Source organism: Bidens hawaiensis, unplaced genomic scaffold, assembly GCF_021521415.1.
Source record: "Bidens hawaiensis isolate Kalapana, Puna unplaced genomic scaffold, B.hawaiensis_p1.1 tig00003510_1, whole genome shotgun sequence".
In the NCBI taxonomy this organism is placed as follows: Eukaryota; Viridiplantae; Streptophyta; class Magnoliopsida; order Asterales; family Asteraceae; genus Bidens; species Bidens hawaiensis.
Genome location: NW_027491198.1, coordinates 951,858 through 974,055, shown reverse-complemented (window position 1 = coordinate 974,055; position 22,198 = coordinate 951,858). Strand labels below are relative to the sequence as shown.

The 22,198-nt window shown below is 35.0% G+C and overlaps 1 pseudogene across 1 annotated transcript; it reads left to right on the top strand.

Annotated features, from left to right (window-relative positions):
- Positions 1-3,768: 3,768 nt before the first annotated feature.
- LOC143623671 (6-phosphogluconate dehydrogenase, decarboxylating 3, chloroplastic pseudogene) lies at positions 3,769-5,832 on the top strand (annotated as a pseudogene). The gene is made up of 2 exons (XR_013151941.1): positions 3,769-4,173; positions 4,827-5,832. The product of XR_013151941.1 is annotated as a 6-phosphogluconate dehydrogenase, decarboxylating 3, chloroplastic pseudogene (transcript).
- The last annotated feature ends 16,366 nt before the right edge of the window (positions 5,833-22,198 follow it).

Here is a 22,198-nt window from a genome sequence, read left to right as displayed (position 1 = left end):
TTGGATGGCTTTCTCAAACATATTACAAGTCGAGTTCCATCTTGTTGGACAATCCCAATTTGGCCCCAACCATTGACAATTAGCTTCTACACAAAATTTTTTGTATCTTGAAAATGTTTTATTGTTGCTAAAAACATCTCGTAACATTCTTTTAAAATTGTTTCTTTGCGTTTCGATCACGTTTAACCCATCTTGCACGGCCAAGTTGATAATATGTGCAATGCATTGGCTATGAAAAAACGCTCCAACACAAATAGGTTTATACTTTAATTTTAAATGGCCAACCGCGGCCGTATTGTTGGACGCGTTATCAAACGAAATTGAAAAGATTTTATGTTCAATCTTGTATTGTCGAATGACTTTATCCAAGATTTGAAAAATATTTCTACCCGTGTGCGGGTAATCAAACAATTGAAACGCAACGGTTCGTTTCATCATTTGCCATGACTCGGGGTCAACCCAATGAGCCGTCACACAAATGTATGAGTCGGGCGAACCATGAGGTACCGACCACACATCCGTTGTTAAGTTTACACCAGTTTGTAAGTTTGAAAAGTATGAAATTAGTTCGGATTTAGCGTTTTTCCATGCTTTAAGACAATCTCTTCTAAGGGTCGAACGACTTACGTGTTGGTAGCGTGGTTGAACATAGTTTTGCATCATCTCCGTGAATTGAGGGTTGTCGAAGTGGTTGAAAGGAAGTGTTTGTTGAATCACAAAGTTTGAAAACTGTTGACGTACCGCTTCAACGTCGTACGTAAACACCGCTCCTTGATTCGTCATCTCCGGCTGCGAACTACTTCCCGATTCGTCCTTCAAGGCCTTGCAAAAGGGCCTTTGTACATGCGCTTTTAAAGTGGAGTTTGCATCTTTGCCATAAAACTTCAAACAATGTTTGCATCGAGCTTTTTGGCTACCGTTAGACATTTCGCATAGGTCGAAATGTTGCCAAACATCATGGTTTCGTTTCGTGGGGATGACCCGAACGACCGTTTCTCCCGTGTTCGAGGCACCCATGTTGACGGATGAAGCAGCACTTTGGGAGGCCATGATAATCGACTACGAAATAAGAGTGGTATACTCGAGTATGAAATAAACGACTACGAAATAAGAGCGTATGGAGTGGTAATGTGGTATAATTGAGCGTGAGATAACAAAATAATCGCGTATGAAATAAACGTTTAGAGCGTTTGGAGTTGTATAATCGAGTGTGATCTAACCAATACCCAACCTAAACTATATATAGATGTTTGTGGGGGTAAAATGGTAAAAAAAAAAACGGTCTAAAAACAAAAAAAAACGGGCATATAGCCGTTACAACGTTCAAAAACCGGTTTTTAACCGGTTAACCGGTTATGGAGAAACCGGTTAACCGGTTTTTCCACAATGGTCAAAAACCGGTTTTTTTATAAACCGGTTAACCGGTTTTTCCATAACCGGTTAACAAAAAAAACCGGTTTTTCCATTAACCGGTTCGTTAACCGGTTTTGGATCTAAAACTTGTAACCGAAATACGAACCGGCGGTTTGTAAACCGGTCAAACCGGTTTTTAAAAAACCGGTTTTTGTAAAAACCGGTTTCCGGTTTAAACCGGTAAACCGGTTGGGGAACCGGTTTTTTGGCCATCTCTACTTGGGAGCAATCCAAAGATATTTCTTGAATTGTTAATTTAAGAGAATTGCAATCTAGAATTTAATCAAGAGGGGTGGTTAAAAAAATGTTAAAATAATGACTGAAAATTATTAGACCGGTAGGAAAGTTTGAGTGAAATTTGTCTCCTAAGATAAAACTCACATTCATCTGGTTCGATGTATTTCAGATAAACAAGATTTCCGGCATTTTTGCAAAACTCACGAAGGAGATGAAAGCACGATGAAACATCACGAAACCAATGGTTTTCACTTAGACGGTTTTGATACGTAATATCACGGGTCCACTGTATTTGCTTTGAAGTTTCACGAGTGGGATTAGACAAATTACATGTGGCATAATATTACTGTGTAACGAAAATCATCGGCTCGAAGTCAAATGCATCGTATCTGTGAGATTTGGATGGGTCATTTACTCATTTTTGGAATGATACTACCTAATTTTGAGCCAAATTAAGCTTCCCTCTCTATTAATAGACGATTTTAGAAAAAGTTTCCCTATAATAAAGAGAAAATTACCATTTGCCTCCTTGGGTAATATCGTCGCGAGATGGATTGACCACTGAAAAAGAATTTGCGCATGTTGCACCTCTATATTTCTTATGTCGGGTTTTTTGGCTTCTTCCGTTGGTTGACCGTTAGTTTACTGTTGGATGGCAAGAGCATTTTGGTAATCGTCTCTTAATAATGATAATAATAATAATAATAATAATAATAATAATAATAATAATAGAAAATAATAATAACAGATGATGATTTTCATTATCATCAACTGATGTTCTTCATCATCATCAACTTCAAATCCTCAAACTCACCATCAAGTAATCCATTTGAATCTCATCATCTTCATAACAAGTAATCGAAAACCTTTCATCACTCAGACCTTTAATTCTCTAAAATCCCACCACCATTTGCTTCAATAATTCAACCACCACACCCATAACTCATTCCGATATAAACCCCTAACCTCCGGCACCACGCCGCCGCCACGGCAGCCACCGCTTCATAGATTCCGGTCATCTTGTTTTTTCGATCATCAGCGCCACGACACCCACCGTCGCCGCCATGGTTTCCGGTCATCACTCAAACCCTTAATTGGATATATTGGGTGTTGATAATATTGGTTTTGGGATGTGGGTTTTGCTTGGAATTGAGTTTAGGTCATGAATCAGTTCATGTTCATAAGTGTGATCATCATCATCATCATCATCATCGTGTTCATTTGGTTGTTTTCGAGTTTGGTTCGGGTGAAAAGTATATAAAAAAGTGATAAATATAGGTTCGTTGTTTTCGGGTTCAGTTCGGGTGAAAATTATATAAAAAATGGTTCGTTTGGTTGTTTTCGGGTTCGTTTCGGGTGAAAACTACATATAAAAATGGTTCTTTTGGTTGTTTTCGGGTTCGGTTCGGGCGAAAAGTATATAAGAATTTGAATCTTTGGTTGTTTTCGGGTTCGGTTCGGGTGAAAAGTTTCGTTTCGTTGTTTTTTGGTTCGGTTCGGGTGAAAAGTATATAAGAAATTGGTTCGTTTGGTTGTTTTAGGGTTCGGGTGAAAAAAGTGAAAATATAGGTTCGTTTCGTTGTTTTCAGGTGAAAAGTATATAAAAAAAATGAAATATATCAGTTCTTTTCGTTGTTTTCGGGTTCGGTTCGGGTGAAACGTATATAAAAGAAGTGAAATATGTATGTTCGTTTCGTTGTTTTCGGGTTCGGTTCGGTAATATAGATAATAAAAAATGATTTTTTTTACAAATTTTGGAGGGAATTAGCTTGCAGGGGTACATTGTTAATTATTTGAAACACATATGTTGTAATTGCGCATCTTAAAATGGCATAATAGTCATTACATAGGTCAACTGGATGGTCAACGGTTGTTTGACTAATGGATAAACGACGGTATTACCCAGGGAGGGAAATGGTAATTTTGTCTATAATAAAATAAAAGATGGATAGGGGCTTGAAGTGACAATAATAAAGCTGAAAAGAAGTTTCAAAAACGACACAACCTTCCGTGGGTTGTGCAGGCATCCAACGTTTGAGTCCGTCAGCATCACCAACCCCCCATTTTATTTATAATATTATATAAACCCTCTTTCTTCATTTCCTCACTCCCAATCAAATGGAAGCCTCCACTCTCTCTCGCATCGGCCTCGCCGTCATGGGCCAAAACCTCGCCCTCAACATCGCCGAGAAGGGCTTCCCAATCTCCGTCTACAACCGCACCACTTGACGAAACCCTCCACCGGGCCCACACCGAAGGCCCCTACCCCTTGACCGGCCACTACACCCCCCGCGACTTCATCCTCTCCATCCAAAAGCCCCGATCCGTCATCATCCTCGTCAAGGCCGGAGCCCCGGTCGACCAGACCATCGCGGCCTTGTCCGAACACATGGACCCATCGACGGTGGTATGAGAATACTGAACGCAGGATTGTTGAAGCCAATAATAAGGGCTTGCTTTATCTTGGAATGGGTGTGTCCGGTGGCGAAGAGGGTGCACGGAATGGTCCGTCGTTAATGCCAGGTAGGGCGATTAATCGGATTGGAATTTATTTGAAAGATACAAAATTTTATATATGAAGTTTTCAATTTTGACTAGATATCGATTACTTGGCAACTAATTGGTATGGTAGGGATTAGTGATTTGATTAAGATTAATCGGAGCCTAGATGGGATTTTTACAATCATACCGAAACCGTAATCTAAAGATTCGGTTGTTCGGTTTTGAATAATTTGGTTTGGTTAAGAATTTTACTAAAATCATAACCATGAACATTAAATTATAAACAATTGGTTTATGATTAGTTTCATAATTTACCCATGAATACAGTTTTAAGTTTTAACAGGTGAAGAGCTAATTATTAAAGCTAGTGTACACGAGAATGAACTTAATTGAAATGCGCTGTCATTTGAAACGAATTAATATATGTTATCAATGGAATGAAATTTCCAGTGTCAAGAATATTCAAAGACATTTGGATAAATATCATTTTGAAGTATTGGAACATAATATTATTAGAAAACGATGATTTTTAAGGACAAAAGTATTGGTTGATTAATCGGTTCGGTTCGGTTCGGTTTGGTTCTTTTTGGTTATTGAAAAATGGTTAACTCGAGTTTGGCTCGGTTAATTTGGTTTTTTGGTTCTGTTAATTCGGTTTTATGCGCATGTGCCAGGTGGGTCGTTTGAAGCGTATAATAATATTAAGGATATTGTGGAAAAGGTTGCTGCTCAGGTGGAGGATGGGCCGTGTGTGACGTATATTGGTGAAGGTGGGTCGGGTAATTTTGTTAAGATGGTTCATAATGGGATTGAGTATGGTGATATGCAGTTGATATCTGAAGCTTATGATGTTTTGAAGAATGTTGGCGGGCTGAGTAATGCTGAGTTGGCTGAGATTTTTGATGAGTGGAATAGAGGGGAGTTGGAGAGTTTTTTGATCGAGATTACGGCGGATATTTTTAAGGTTAAGGATGATCATGGTGAAGGAGAGTTGGTGGATAAGATATTGGACAAAACCGGGATGAAGGGGACGGGGAAATGGACGGTTCAGCAGGCGGCTGAGTTGTCAGTGGCGGCCCCGACGATTGCTGCGAGTTTGGATTGTAGGTATTTGAGTGGGTTGAAGGACGAGCGGGTGGAGGCTGCCAAGGTGTTGGCGGAGGCGGGGTTGAAGGAGGAGGTGGGAGCGGTTAGGACCGGGATTGATAAGAAGCGGTTGATTCATGATGTGAGGCAGGCGTTGTATGCGTAGAAAATTTGTAGTTATGCACAAGGGATGAATTTGTTGAGGGCGAAGAGCGTTGAGAAGAATTGGAATTTGAATTTTGGGGAGTTGGTTAGGATTTGGAAAGGTGGGTGTATTATTCGGGCCGTGTTTTTGGACCGGATCAAGAAAGCGTACCAGCGGAACCCGAACTTGGCGAGTCTGGTGGTGGATCCGGAGTTTGCGAAGGAGATGGTGCAGCGTCAGGCGGCGTGGAGGCGGGTGGTGGGGTTGGCGGTGTCGGCCGGGATCAGTACACCGGGGATGTGTGCTAGTCTGGCTTATTTTGATACTTATAGACGAGCTCGGTTGCCTGCGAATCTGGTTCAGGCTCAGAGGGACTTGTTTGGGGCTCATACTTATGAGCGAGTTGATCGCCAGGGTGCGTTCATACTGAGTGGACAAAACATTGTTGAGGAAGTTGTTTGGTGATTTTTATTGTTTTTGTTTGAATTATTATTAGTTGATGATGAGGATGGATGCATAACAATTGTTGTAGAATTGTCTTGACATTTATTAATAAGTTATGCATGTCTTGTGGATTCATGTTTAATGTCACTTTGGGGGAATTTGAGTTATATGCTGTCTAGACATTGTTATATTTCAGAGTAAGTTAACATATTCCAAGAATTTCTTAGGTGTTTTTTGAAGTTTAATAATTCTAGTTGCTATAGAATATAAACCAGGCATTAGTGACATACAACTAACATTATGCTCACTTAGAAATATTTAAATTCCGGTTGTACCTTTTAGTAGGACACACTCATGTAGTGCAAAGTACCTTCTTGGTCATTTCAATTTCCAGTTTCATCCTTTTAAAGGGGGGCAAACCGGGGTTTTTTTTCCAGAACCGGCAATAATTGGTTTTGTTTATGGTCGGGTTTTGACAGGTTTTGCCTTGTTTTTATTGGGTTTTGGCCGAGTCAAGTCCGATTTTTGACTGGATGGAGGTGGAACTGATCAAAACCTAGTCTGTACCCACAGCTCGGATAGAATCGGTTCTGGGTCAAGTCCGAGACCGGGTTTTTTCCCACCCATTTAATCGGCCAATAATAGTCAAATCCGACCAAAATCATGATTAGTCGGAATATTCTTATGAGGTTCTGGTCAAAGTCGGCGGTTTCCAGCGAGATACCGGTCAAAATCATCGGTTTTCGGTGAGATTCTGGCAAAAATAAGTGGTTTCAAGCGAGATTACATCCAATTTCCGACCAAAAAAATGTGTGTGTGTATATATATACAAAACTGATAATTATACATTAAAGTCTTGTCCGATTAATCGCTAGTCCACACCCCACCGCCCAGCTAGCGAGTTTTACAACATTGTTCCCACCTCACATCCTTTTGTTAACCTAAGTTTTTTACCAAGTATTTGTTAAGCAAGTTTTAAGGAGGAGCTACTCCATATACCTCTACACGCAATATAATTCAAACTAGAGTGAATATGAACCAGTTCAGTTCAATTATGTTCAGTTACAACAGAATTATACACCCCTATAATGTTGTATGTTGTTTACATAATAAATACTTCATATTTGCTATTTTTCGTATTCACTAATATTTTGTCCAATTGAACTTTTCGAACTACCATGAAAATATGTCCAACACAATCCAGAGACAAATCGGGTCCCTACAATTAACTCGCATAACCAAACTAAACCAAAAGGCAACAGTTCGCTAAATTTGTTTTTTGAAAACCAACTTACAGTTCGGTTTCAGTTATACATACTCTCATCACCCGATCAACCCAAGCCAACACCAACTCAATAATACCAACCGAAAACACAACCAAAAAAAGGCCAAAAACTTCACGGTATAACATTTGTTCTTGTTTTGAAACAAGTCCAAATAAGAATTCAAATTACTCATGTAAACCCTATTATTAGGGTGTACATTGAACAACCAAATTATGATCAAAATAATATATAAATAAATGGTTGTAGATAATAATCATAAGTCACAAAATTCTCACAGGTTTCAAACACCAAACCTGCCTCCAACTAGCATTCAATCTGAACCGCTCCACTTTTCGAAGAAATAAACTTAGGTTTCTTGTTAACCTGATGCAAACACTGAATAACGTCACCAATCTGGTAATCAAAACAGTTACCAAGAACAAGACCACACTCGTTTCCTTTTTGAACCGTGTCAACATCTTGAGTCTCTCTTTTCAAGGAAACACAACACCCTTCAAACATAACTTCACCACTTCTTAAAAGTCTCATCGTGCATGACCTGCTGACGTGGCCATCCATGACTCTGCAACCCGCAATCTTGACATCAGCTCCTTTAGATTTGCTTCTTCCTTTGAGTTCAAAGATGTTGAGTACTTGTGCTTCACCGGCTACCTCGGTTTCATATATTCCAGGAGCTTTTTCCACTATGAAGTTGCCCATATCTTCTAGCAGATGGTAGATCACTTTATGCACTTTAATCTACAAAAATATATGGATGGATATTATTGTTTGATTCTAAATATTTAATACGTAATCACTTTCATAACGTGCATCCAAACACCCAGCTTTGCATAACCGTCAATAATTCAAAGATTCGGTTTTTGAGTTCTTGAAAACCGAAGTTTTGATACCATTTGGACTTGGAAATTTTTTTGTTAAGAAAAAAAATGGTCCAAAATATGAATTTGGGCCTAAATCTTTTTGTTAATTTTTAATTAATTATAATAACGATTAATTGATTATTAGACATTTGAGCTAAGATACTTGGGTTAATACTATTAATTAAATTTTAATAATTTTAATAAATTACATAACAATAGAAATAAAGATGAAAATCCATATATTCAATTCGGTTCGGATTTTTTTGGTTTTAAGTACATGCTAAACTGAAACCCAACAGAAAATTACATAAACAAAAACCATAGGTTTTTTAGGTTTGGTTTCGGTTTTATTGATCTTAACAATTGGGCTAGAAATTTTTGGATTGAAAAAAAAATTGTCCAAAATATGAATTCGGGCCTATATCTTTTTTTAATTAATGATTAACTGATTTGTATACATCTGGGCTAAAATATTTGGGTTACACTATTTATACATTCTAGTAAACCCCTTCACTTTCAAACTAAAAGAAAAAAAATCCATAAATTCAATTCGGTTCGGGTTTTTTGGTTTTAATTAAATACAAAACAAAAGCCGAACCAAAAATTCGATTTTTACAAAGACATAGTACCAAACCACCGGTTTTTGTTTTGAGTTGGTTATTTCTGTTTGTTGGTTACGAATCAGGTTTTTCAGTTTCTTGCACGCCTCTAAAATTGATCATGGATGCATTGCATAATACCTTTATATGGGCTTTAGCAGCAGCCATACTGATAGATGATGGTGGGGTCCGCACGTTAAACCCAACAATACACGCACCGGTAGCTTGTGCCAAGTCGAGATCAGACTGACAAATTGCTCCAACTCCAACATGGATAATATTAACAAATACCTAATTAAGGTAAAAACAAAATGAATTAAATGTACTAATAGATATTATATAAGGCAGAGTAGATTAGTTTTTAAAAATATGTGAGATACCTGAGGACTATTCAAACTTTTAAGTGAATCGGTAACCGCTTGAACCGTCCCTTGAACATCGCCTTTTACAATAATCGGCATTTCAACGCGTTGAACCTCCTCCTCCTCTTCATCCTCTTCCTCCTCCTCGTCCGTTTCTTCAGAATCAGGACCATGCTCTTCCCATTTCTTCTTCATTTTTTCTTCCTTTCTCTTAATCTTGTCTTCTTCCTTTTTCTTCTTTTCTTCTTCTTTTCTCTTCTTCTTTTCTTCAACTGAGAGGCTTTCTTCATATAGCTTCCTTAATCTATCTTGCTCCATCTTTTTCTTCCTTCCCGCACTCAGCATCCGCGCCCGCTCTTCACAATCCACAACCGTAATATCATCACCGGCCATTGGTAAACCTTTAAGCCCTTCAATCTCCACCGGCATTGCAGGCGTGGCCCGATCCGTTAGCTTCCCAGACATATCCCTAATCGCCCGTATCTTCCCCCACTCGGACCCAACAGCCACATGTTGACCACAAACTATCGTCCCCGCTTTGACCAAAGCCGTCACCAAAGGCCCCCGCCCATGGTCTAGTCTCGCTTCCACCACGTAAGCTTGAGCCGTCCCATCTACACGCGCTTTTAACTCCATTAACTCGGCTTGAAGAAGCAACGCCTCTTCAAGCTTATCGAGCCCTTGTTTAGTAACTGCGGATACTTCAACCACTTGAACATCTCCACCCATTTCTTCAAGCGGTAACCCGTGTGAGGCAAGTTGAACTTTGATCCGTTCCGGGTCAGATGCAGGTTTGTCACATTTGTTAATAGCTACAACTATCAGGACGTCTGCTAACCTGGCATGTGTCATAGCTTCGAGTGTTTGTGGCATGACACCATCATCGGCCGCCACAACTAGTACCACTATGTCGGTGACAGCCGCACCCCGGGCCCGCATGGCACTGAAAGCTGCGTGGCCTGGGGTGTCCAGAAAGGTTATGGACGCGCCAGACGGCATGCCGACAACGAATGCACCGAGATGTTGGGTTATGCCGCCAGCTTCCTTGGCGGCAACTGACGTCTGGCGGAGGGCATCTAAAAGAGACGTTTTACCATGGTCAACGTGACCCATGACGGTTACAACGGGTGCACGTGGAAGAACTATGGAACCTTCATATGAATAGAGCCTCTTAACGTTTACTCCAATTTCCTGCAATTTATCGATTAAAACAATAAATTAAAATATATCCGTGGTTTGCCCAAACTGCAAGTTTGGTCCTTAAGTTCAAAAATTACATGTATGCCCCCCGGTGTTTCTACAGCGTAACACGGATGGTCCTTGAAATAAATGATTGTTTTTTCCAGTTAAGTGCACGTGAAATGACTACATTACCCTTAAGGACAAATATTTCTAAAGTGTAACACAAATGGTTTTTGAAATGAATGGCCGCTAATTTTTCCAAAAAACGGCTTGGGTTAAGGGTATTTTAGTCATTTCGAATGCAATACTGAGAACATAGTGTTAACATAACATTGTAACAATGAAAGAATAACCTATGAAAGAAAAATAAATAATTAAATACCATTGTAATTAGTTCAGCAATGTCAATGCCCAACGGGTCAAACTCTGACCCGACTTTTTCCCCAACATTTACAAGAATATTTTGCAAAGAAGCAACTGATTGACCGCATCGTTTTGCAAGCTCTAAAGTTGTGATTCCTTCAAATATTTCAACAGTTTTATCTGAACAAGTTTTCCCGTTCTTTTGTAAATTTGGTGGCACGTATGGAGCATCAACAGGAGGCGATGTCTTTGCAGGTTTCTTTTTAAACTTCCCTTTCTTCTGTTTCTGTAGACCAACTATATCATCTTCCTTTCCTTTGTAAAGTAGTTGTGCGCTAGCATGAAATTGCCTACAAAAGTTTAAGATTTAAGTACAACAATAATAACATTGACCGTTTATCTTACACAACTAAAAGTTACCTTATTAAGAATCTGTTTTTCAAGAAAGTTGAAGTTTCAACACCAAGTAAAGATGAGTTGCTGGCATACCCTGCATTAAATGAGTATTTGACGTAAATTTAAGACAGACGAGAACAAGTAACTGCATAACTTCATATCAAACTTTTAATTACCTCTAATCCGTCCAACTGTAGATGAAAGCAAACTTGAGCTCAAATCAGTGTGTCTAAGCGCTTTTGAAGTCAAAATCCTTGAAACACTAGCACGCATGCTCTGCTCAGAAAGTGCGAGTCATATTGCATTAATAATTTAATCCACTAATTATAACTTAAGCCGCTTAATTTGTTCATTTTCCTTTGAACAAGACTTAACAAAAGCATATGGTTCATTTGAGTAACTGAGTTTTACATAAGGCCATGGTTTATCCCCTAATCGCTAGTTGGTACCTCACCGACTAGTCGCTGATTTCCTTATTTGATCAAAATCGATCAAAATTGAAAACTTTATATATAAAACTTGGTACATATATATGTATTTTTTTTGGAAATTCACATATAAATTTAAATCGATTAATCAGTGGTCCCTATTCCACCGCCGAACACATCAAGACTCGTCAAGAATCAGATTTTAAGACTATCCAAAACACAATTTCCATGTCATCTAAACTTATGACCACATTTAGAGATCATTAAAACACAATCTAAAGAAAAATCAAGAAAAGCTTTGAGCTTGACATTTTATCAAACACCTGGTGTGCATCCTCTTATTACAAACACTAACCGGAGAATAAAAGACTAACCTTTCTCCCAATCTCCCTCCACGCCATTCATAAGTATTAAAAAACACAAATTCTGCAAGCTGACAAAAAAAGGGTTACATTAGCATTAAATTGTGTGTATAAAATTAAATTAAAATTAAAAAATACCCAAAACCTAATTAGATCAGGGTTTGAAAAAATGGGTATGAAAGTGAAAGAGATAAAATTAATATATATTTGGAAGAAGTAAAGGGTATGAGTATGATAAATAAATTACCTGCAAATGATATTGACTAGGGTTTAGGCCTATTTTTTAGCGTCAATGGAGTGGCGGAGATCGGTGGTCGGTGAAGGGTGAGATGAATAACGCCGGTGTGTGAATAATAATATTTATATGTGGAAGAAAATATATTGTTTATTCCCTTCTAAAAATAGAAAAACTTTATATATTTGTTAATTATTATCCAGGAGAAGTTTCATGTACATTTTCATCTTAACATAAGTACGTAGAAAATAATGTCAATTTATTTAAAAATACGAACGTAAGAAATAATACCAACTACAGTACCAATCTACATAAACAATAACTTATAATAACAAAGAAAAAAACATAAAAACTACTACAAAAGAATCAAAATAAAAAACAAAATAATAACATCATATACCAACAAATATTTATAACAGCAAAAGAAAACATCTAATAATAACAACAAATTATAAATAAGCAAATACTTATAACGTCTCATTATTGAAAATTAGCAAATACGAACAAAAAATAGCAACAAACACCTATAAAAATAAACCTAATCATAACAACAAATTGGTTCTCACTATTTTCATATTAACAATAAAATGTATTTGATCATATTTCTTATTATGTATTATTATGGAAAATCATCCCTTAACTTTGTTGTGTATATCACTAAAATTGAAAACCTAAACTGAACAAAAAAATTATTTATTTTTATTTTGAATTTAAGTAGTTTAAATAATTACATAACAATCAGTTAATTATTAACTAATAAAAAATATTTTATCAAAATTAATTATTAACTTTTTTCTCAGCTTAAAATATTCAAAATGGAAAAAACATAGATCTTGATTTTGCAAAAACTCATAATCCAGCATTTCGGATTTGGTTCGGTTTTAGCTCCGAACCTGCCCATACATATTTGAAATGTTATGCTTATTGCTTACTTCTGATGTGAACATAAACATTTATTTTATATTTTGGGGAAAGATTAGAGACATGATAATTTGTCCGTGTAAAGAGAATTGAAATCTTTTAGTTTAACAATCTAATTTAGAGTATTGGTTTATCTAAAGTAAAGTTAAAAGATCGTTAATCTAGAGCCACTTATATAGGAATTAGGAAACCATTTAATTGGATAAAACTGTTATATTCTTAACATTATATATAAAAATTTTCTTTTGATTGAAAAAAGGTATACTTTTATAATTACGTGCATAGCAAGTCTAAAACTATGGTTGTGATGTTTCATTGATTATTTGATTTGTTTTGTGACGTTTCATTAATTATTTGATTTGTTTGTAAAATTGTTCTTTTATTCATATGGCATGTATACCGGTATATTTAGGATTGATTTTGAAAATAACTTATTTATTCATTGGTATTTTTTAAAAAGCCAGTATATTAAACGTGAAAGCTCTTTTAATTTCAGTTTTTTGATAAGGCCATGTGGTGTGGTTTTGGCGGCATCACATGAGGGTCCGACGTGGCACGATTGTCACGTGAAAGGTTCATTTAAACATCATGTCGGGCACCAGCCCCCAATAAAATTGCATATATAAGATAAAAGATAAAATTATATATATAAGATTACAAATCATAGTCTTTTTATGTACACAAGTATTTTGTATTAAAGATGCAAGTATAGGATATAATCGAGCTTTTTACCAAAATAGGGTGAATGGAAAAATATTTACCAAAATAGGTGTTTCGAAACTTATTTATCAAAATAGTTGTTTTATTGGAATCTTATATTTTCTCACTCCTAATTTTAATGGATAAAAGTAATTGTTATTAAAGAATATCAATAATATTAAAGCTATAAAATTAAATGGCTAGTAATGTTTAAAAGTTATTACATCAAAATATATAGTTATGTTTTCTATTTATGTTTGTTATATATCATACAAAATATGTAAAAAGTAAACGTAAAATATATAAAACATGAATAAGAAATTATACATGAATGATAATTGTTTAATATATCATGCCAACGAGGAAAACATATTTAAAATATTTTTCCATCAAAATTGATCCAAATAATTAAATGCATCTGAAAATGCAAAAAATATTTTTTTAAAACTATTATGTCACAACTGTATATTTCAAATTTTATAAACCAATTTTTAAAAAGAAATTAAGTATATTTTACAAATTGAAGATAAAAAAAAGAATGTTCACACCGCTTGTCACACCCCGACCAAAGGCGGCAGAACATGCCGGGGTGCAACGTATTGCCCATGAACACAGGACACTATTAAAGTGACAATATTTAAACAATTCATTCGTTTCATTCAATCAACCAAATAACACAACTTGTTCATACAAAATAACATCAACATAAGAAATAAATTGTTCATTCTTCTAATAACCTAGCGGTATCAAATAAAATAGTATCTTCAAACTCCAAATCAAGTAATAATCAAACCTGTAATAATGTATAAAATAATATTTGTCAACACGTATGTTGGTGAGCAATTTCATAGTTTTAAGTATGTATAATATGAGCGAAATCCACAAACGTATATGAGACTATAAATAAAAGCATCAATCGTGGTATATAAAACATATGTAATTGAGGATGCTTTCTAACCGGTAACAACCGACATACTCGGATAGTGATGCCCTATGCTACTTGCACAAGGCTAAGTAGTTAGGGGTGCGTATGATCATACTTATTGTGTTCCACAACAACATAAAATAAACACTCATGCACGTAAATCATATGAAACATATAGCACACAATAGAGCAAGTATTCGAGTATCATACACCCTAAAGTTTGTGGTTTGAGGATCGAGTGTTATAAATCATTCTTGTTTTGAATAAGTATGCATGCTACCCCCAAGGTATAAAAGTGAAAACGGTTGCTGAAATGTACTTAACCTTTGTTACATAAGGAATTAAAGTAATGATTTTTGAAAAGTAAGTTTACTCGAAGTCGGGTTCCGGTATTCAGTTTATTAGTTTTTACTTAACATTTTTTAAGTAATTATCTGGGCATAATTGCAATATTGCAAAGTTAAATAGATACCAAAAGGGGACTTTACGAGTGTTCGGATTTGTCGGTTCGAGTTCTGATAATTGATCAATCTCGAAGCCGAGATTCTAAAATTTTATGAGATAACTCAATGAAATCAAAAGAAGCTTAACCAAGTGTGTAAAGAAGAACTTCGACCTCCGTTAAGCGAGTGTTTGGTTTTGTCGATCCAAACTTGTTATAAGATCAAGTTAGATTCATCATACCAAGTTTTTTGAGAAAACAATTTAAAATTAGTTTATAAAATAGTTTTAGAGATAATATGAGATTCGGTGGCTCAAAACACACTAGTGTGTCTTAAGTGAGTGAACTCGGTTTAGTTCGGTCTTGGTTCGGTCCTTGACTCGGAATAAAACCGAGGATGTTGCCACATACTCAATACCATAGAACTTATTAAAATGAATTTAGAAATTATAATACACAAATCTTGCTTGTAACATATTAATAAATAAATTTAAATATAAAGCATTTAAACAAGAGTTTGGTTTTGGTTCGGTCCTTGACTCGGAATAAAACCGAGGATGGTTGCCACATGTCCAATACCATAGAACTCATTAAAATAAACTTAAAAATAATAATACTCAAATCTTTCATACAATATGTTAACTATAAAGTATTAAACAAAAGTTCGGTTTTGGTTCGGCTCTTGACTCGGGTTGAAACCGGAAATGGTGGCCAAATACCCAATACACTGAACTATTAAAAATGATTTGGAAACTAAGAGCAAGTAAGGACTAAACAATATTGATAAGCATAAACAAAATTAAAGCATAAACTAAAGTATGAATTAAAGCATAAATCAAGGGCTATAATAGTCCTCGATGTAGCCTTGCCTTGTAGCACAACACTTCAACCGACCATGAACGGAGAAATGAAAGCCGAAGGAAGCAAGGGGTGTATATTATATATATGTTGTAACATCAAACTTTAGGATAATAAGAATTAGTTAGAACAAGGTTAGCATTGTTTGAACTTAAGTAGTCAAACTAATAAGGGGTTGAAGATGGACACTTGGATCTTAGGTTGGGAGAGATTTTGGAGAAGATGAGCTGTCACACCCCAACCTACGGCGGAAATGCTGGGGCGCGAACTAATTGTCACAGCTCTCAAGGTTACTATCATGCACAATATTTAAATGACAATATCTATTAATTGAATTCAATTATCAAATAAATCAAATACAAACAAGTACATAATTCATACAACAATACAAATTTTATATTTCTTGATTAAAATATTCTTCTAGCTAAATTTTTCACTAAGTCTTCACCAACATGCATATGCGTATAAAATAAAGTTTTGTCAACAACACATGTTGAGTGAGCAACACACTAGTTTAAGTGTACATATAGTATAGTATAAAAATAAGTATTAGCAACAAGTCATATGAGAATAACAAATTAACCAAATGAGAAAGTATAAAGTATAACTGAGATGTCGAGAAGCACAAGGCTATAACGACTGGCGTATGATCATACTGACTGAGATTATGTTGGACCTCTCCGAATGCGGAAGCATACAAAGCAAGTAAGCACGTAAACAAGTAAGGTATAAGTTGTTAACACATAAGACAAAGTTGCAGTTTTGTGTATAAGTATATATATGAAAAGTATATTTACGCATATGTCCCCAAAACATTGAAAGCGGTAAAATAGGGGAATGTGGTACTCACCTCAAATAGACGAGCAAAGGTGAATGGAATATTAAGAATGATTATTGTGGAAATCACGCTCTTCAGGAATACCGACGAGAAAACCTAATAATGAATAGTTGCGGAATAAATAACTATAATTTAATTGGCGAATCTAGAACTAGATTGAGAATCGGGAATTGATGATTGAGCATATCCTTACGAAAGTTAAATATTAATAAATTTATTATTAATTTTATTATCAAAGTTTTATAATATGCTTTAATTATATAAAATACTTAAATAAATATTTGTAAATCTTTATAGCTTATATATAGAAGGTTTGTTTTAAAGGTTTTAAAACTATAAATACGTTTAATGTATTTATATGCATTTTTATTAGTTAATAAAGATTTCCTTTAAATTAGTATGGTAAATAAAAATTAATAGATAATAAATAATTTATATAAAACAAAACCTTTATAAATTCTTATAATAATCTATATACATATTTTAATATATACATATTATATATATATATCGCGCGTAACCAAATTTGGGAAAAAAAGTGATCGATTTTATATGTCGGTTTAATAGTATAACGTTTATTTAATAATTAATATAAACTATAATAAATTAATGAAACCTTTTGGATCATAACACAATTTAAACAAAATTAATAAAAAGGATCAGCCACGGCCGGGACTCGAACTCGTGCCATTGGCATCAGTTGTAAAACACCCACACAAACCTGGCCAACTGAGCTGGGTGTGCAAGTTGTTTAAGATCAGTTTAGAAAATTTATCAATATCAGATCAGTTAAACCAACACCCCTAATGAACCCTAGAAATCAAAATCCGATAATCTGTTAAGGTTCGGTTAAATTAAACTTAGGGTTTATGATTATAGAACAAAAACGAACTGTTTACATGAAACAATTACCTGATAGAATGATTATAAGAGGGCTAATTAAAGCGATATATGTACGGCACGAACTAGACCTGAACGGACATCAATGCGGCTGCGATAATCAAATTGGACAGATGGTTATGGTAGGCGACGAGTAGAGGATCGTGTACGATGGATTAATTGCGTTATAATGATCTATAGGTGTATAATACCCAATAAGCGAAGACGGTTTACTTAATATGTTAATACGAATCGATTGTGATCAAGTTTCCTAATCACTTGTGTCGGTGAACGCGTTAAGGTAGGTATAACGTGTATATTGATTCAGTTTCCCTGATTATGGCGACAATTAAGCAACAAGAAATCCTAATTGGGTATCCGGTTTTTATATGGGTCAGGTTTGAACATGGGTTAACGGGTTATTGGGTTATGGTATGCAGATTTTGCAAAACAGTCCTTGTACAATGGAAGTGGGAACATATTGAGATTAAAGTTTAGGGTATGGCTTAATATGTAGATAAACCATAGTTATTTATTATATAATAAACGAATAAAATAATAGATACTCGACAGACGTGATAATTTTTACCGGTAAAAGTTCCCGAATATAAAAACGGGTTGGGTTAAATTAATAAATATTAGTTTTGAGAGACCGAGTTGTTACATGAGCAATCAAAAATGGTGCAAGGGACATTGTTTATATAATGGTAGAAATATGTTTCATTCATAAGGGGTAAAGTTGCATGTGATAGGTTAAAATGGTCAACAATGCACAAAACAACAAACAATAAACGAAATTGATCTGCATGCCTGGCTAGGCATTGCGCGGCCTCAAAGGAGGAAGTGGTCGCGCGGCGCGGCGTAGTTAGGGGGGTTCCATCTTTTGATAACATGCGATTTAGGTGTGACATTTGTCATTTTCGGTTCGATTTGTATTCGTAGTTGTATTGTAAAACCGACCTATTTTGCTTTCCGGATCCTTTGATATTAATAAAATAGTGTATTTTTAGTTATAATCATGTTCCAAACTTTGTCGTTTTCTTTTAAGGCCCTTAACAGTGTTCAAAACACTTATTCCATACTCAAAACGACCTAAAACAAACTTCAAGGACCAAAGTTGCCAAAAATTAATCCCATAAATATTTTTATTAACTATAATTTTCAGATTTCTATTAAGTATTTTAATTAGTTTATTGTAATTAATGGTTTTACTTTAATTCAAAAACAACCAATGGACATTTTTGCATGAGATTCTATTGGTGGAGCCTTGCCACCCTCTCAAGCCTTTCTCTACACTCTTGGCCTATAAATACAAGTGTATTTCACTTATTTTAAGGTTGCTCATTCACTTATTTTCTCTCCCAAACAAAGATTATATCTCCATTTCTTCAAGGTTTCTTAATAACAAGAACCATTCTTTAATTTTTGTTTTGTTACTAAAGTTTGTGGTACAACATATATATAATAATTATATAACTTGTTTGCACATATTTACCTTGCTTAACTTATGTTTTTTTTAGTTTGTTTGTCATATTTATGAAGTTCCATGGTGGGAGTTTGTAAAGACTAACCTCGGTTTAACCGTAAATTGTCCAAATCGTGAACCGAACTTTTGCTTACTAGTTTTGTTAAAATAGTTGTTTAAACATGTTTAATGCTATATTTGAGTTTCTAAAATCATTTTTACAAGTTCTTTGATATTAAGCATGTGGAATCCATCTAGGAACTCGTTGGGAGATGGAAACCGAACCAAACCGAAACTTTTGCTTAAAAGACTTGTTAACTTTTTAGTTGTAAAACTTAACTATTTCTCATTTATAAATTATTATACAAGATCTATGATATTTGGACATGTGGAGACCATCGAGGAACATATTGTGAGATGGAAACAGAACCAATCCGATTTTTACTCGCTTAACATACGTTGTTAGTTCTAAAACAATAGATCTACATACTTGGTTAAGTGTTATTATGTTTTAATGAGTTATCTCATAATAATTAATATTTTGGAAAGTTTACTTTGGGTTTGACCATTTGTCAAGACCCGAACCAACAATCCGAACACTCGTTAAAGACCCGGTTTAGTATCTTTGTCTCAAAGAAACTTGCATTTAGCATTTTCTCACCTTATTACTTAACATAGGTTAATTAAATATTAAGGTTAGATACGTTAACCTGGTTTTGAGCAAACTTACATTTTAAAGGGTTATTATTATAAATTCTTAAATAGTTACATTTTAAACCTGGAACTTTAAATTGTTTACTATTTGCAACAATTATTTTATTTAAAGATCTTCAAGACAACCTTTCTAAATCCAAGACTTTCTTTTATTTACGCTTCATACGTTAACTCGTCGTTCCGGCAAATGTTCAAATAACCAATCTTTCAAGTTTATTACTTGAACGTGAGTAACTTCATACCCTGTTTTCTATCTTTTGTTTTGGGGGTGACATTTCATCTTATCTAAACTAAATGTTTATACTTGGGTCTTACACCACAAATGTTGTTGTATACTTTACTTGAATAATTGCTCGATTTGGTGTTCTATGCTTAATTGACTACGTGTTTATCGCTTTTGGATGGCGTAACTATAAATCCTAGACCATTTGGCAACCCCTCATGGCAAAGTGTCGTTAACGTAATGCAATTAACGATAACTATAAAATCCTAAACTATTTGGCAGCCCCTTATAGTTGGGTGTCGCTAACTTGTTAGCGATAACTATTTTATCCAAGTTTATAGCTATTATTTATGGTTTTGTATACTAGTTTTGTGGCTTTTCATACTATATCTATTGTTCAAACTTATGAATTGCTCGCCAACTTTTGTGTTGACAAACTTTATTTTATGAAATGTTACAGGTTTGCATCTAGGTTGATTTGATGATTGTTGAGGAAATGAAAGTCAAGACCTTTAAGTTATTAGCAAAAATGAACAATATTTGATTTTGCTATATTTTGTTATATCTTGTTGTTGACTATCTCTTGAATATTGTTATGTGACATTTTCGATGTGGTGAAATGAAATAAGTTCGTTAAATATTGTCGCTTTAAATTAGTGTCATGCGCTTATGGGCAATCGTTACACCTCGACATATTTCGCCGCCTTTGGTCGGGGTGTGACAATAGGCCCCCGAAGTTCGTTTTAAGTCGTTTTTATTCATAAAGAGGTGTTTTAACGCACCGAAAAAGATATTTTCTTGATCCGACACTTGTGTAACATAAAACCCAATATTTTATAATAACAATGGATTCGAAAGATCAAAACGGGTCGGGTTTTTGATACAATACACATACAAGTTAATCCTAAAATGACAAATGTTACACCGCTACTGATAATATCAATTTGCGACAATTTTTGGGTCTTCAGGGGCGACACATGTCTGCCCTAAAAGTGGTATTCCTTGTAGAGAACGTTGTTCAATCGGTATCTGTTCATATTGTTTCCGGTACGATATAGCCATTTGGTATAGTTTACGACATAAAAGTTGTCTAAGAAACATTTTAATATAGTAATTACAATAATAATAAAATTTTGAGATCATTTTTTGAAACCTCTTATTATAGAACCTCTTAGCTGAATGATTTAAAAAAGCATTTATTCCCATAAACTTTTAATAAAAGCGCGATACAAAATTAAACAACTAGTATTTTGACCCCCTGCGTTGCCCGGGGGGGTGTTGGGTGAAATACTAACCAGAAATCAGATGTTAATAAAACTCTAGAAATCTTCAAAGAGAATGCTTGAGTAGTTGAGCTACATTCCTTGATATGATCAAGTAGTTATGACTCGTTTACACCATTAACAAAACTTGTATGTGCATTTGTTGGTAGACATAATTACTTATAAGCCGGTACCTTTTTGTTTAAACAATATTGTATGCTACATACACATTATACAATATATAAAGATGACATGCACATTTGTCTTTTAGAAAGAAACTAAAAGGCTAACGACCATCTGATCGGATATTAATAGCAAAAATGATCATCAAAAGTCAAACCGGAAGGGATTAAAAGAAGCCAAGGGAACTCGCTTGCTTGCTGCTATCATGTTTTTTCCTGCAATAATCCACAAATCATGTTTATCTTCTCAAAATTTACTTAGAATACAATTAATATAAACTAAAAGAATACAGATTCAGTTGAGCTAACCTTGATTATGATGTTAACAGAAACGTATTATTAACATAATCACATATTTAACCAAGAAACAAAAGCTTTCTGAGATGATTTTACAGGCGCATCATTCGTCTCTCGTTTTCGTTGATTTTGATTGTTGTTGGTGGTGGTGGCTACAGTGCTGCCGATGCTCGTTGGACTCTTTCCTTGACCATGAAGTAGGTCTTCATAAAAATAACTTTTAACTTCCACAAAGCCGCTTCACTTTGCATGTCACATTAAAAAATATGAGGTCACAACACATGTTGACTAACTTAAAATATTAGATTTGTGTAAAGTTTTGATTATAAATTTATAACATGTGCGGCTGTGCATCAACATCAAGGGAAACCTCCTGACCAATTGCTTGAAAGCTGAGGCTACTTTCAGCAACAGTTGTTCAGATCTTCGGGTGATAACTGTGTCAAAACCATCATCAGTGCCTCTCTTCTCTTTTGTAGACATTTTCATGAAATTCCATACTCTATATTATTACTATCATTATTAATTTAATAAATTTAGGTAGTATGCTTAAAGATATTCTTAAGCAAACCTGCGCATTCTGAGCCTACTAC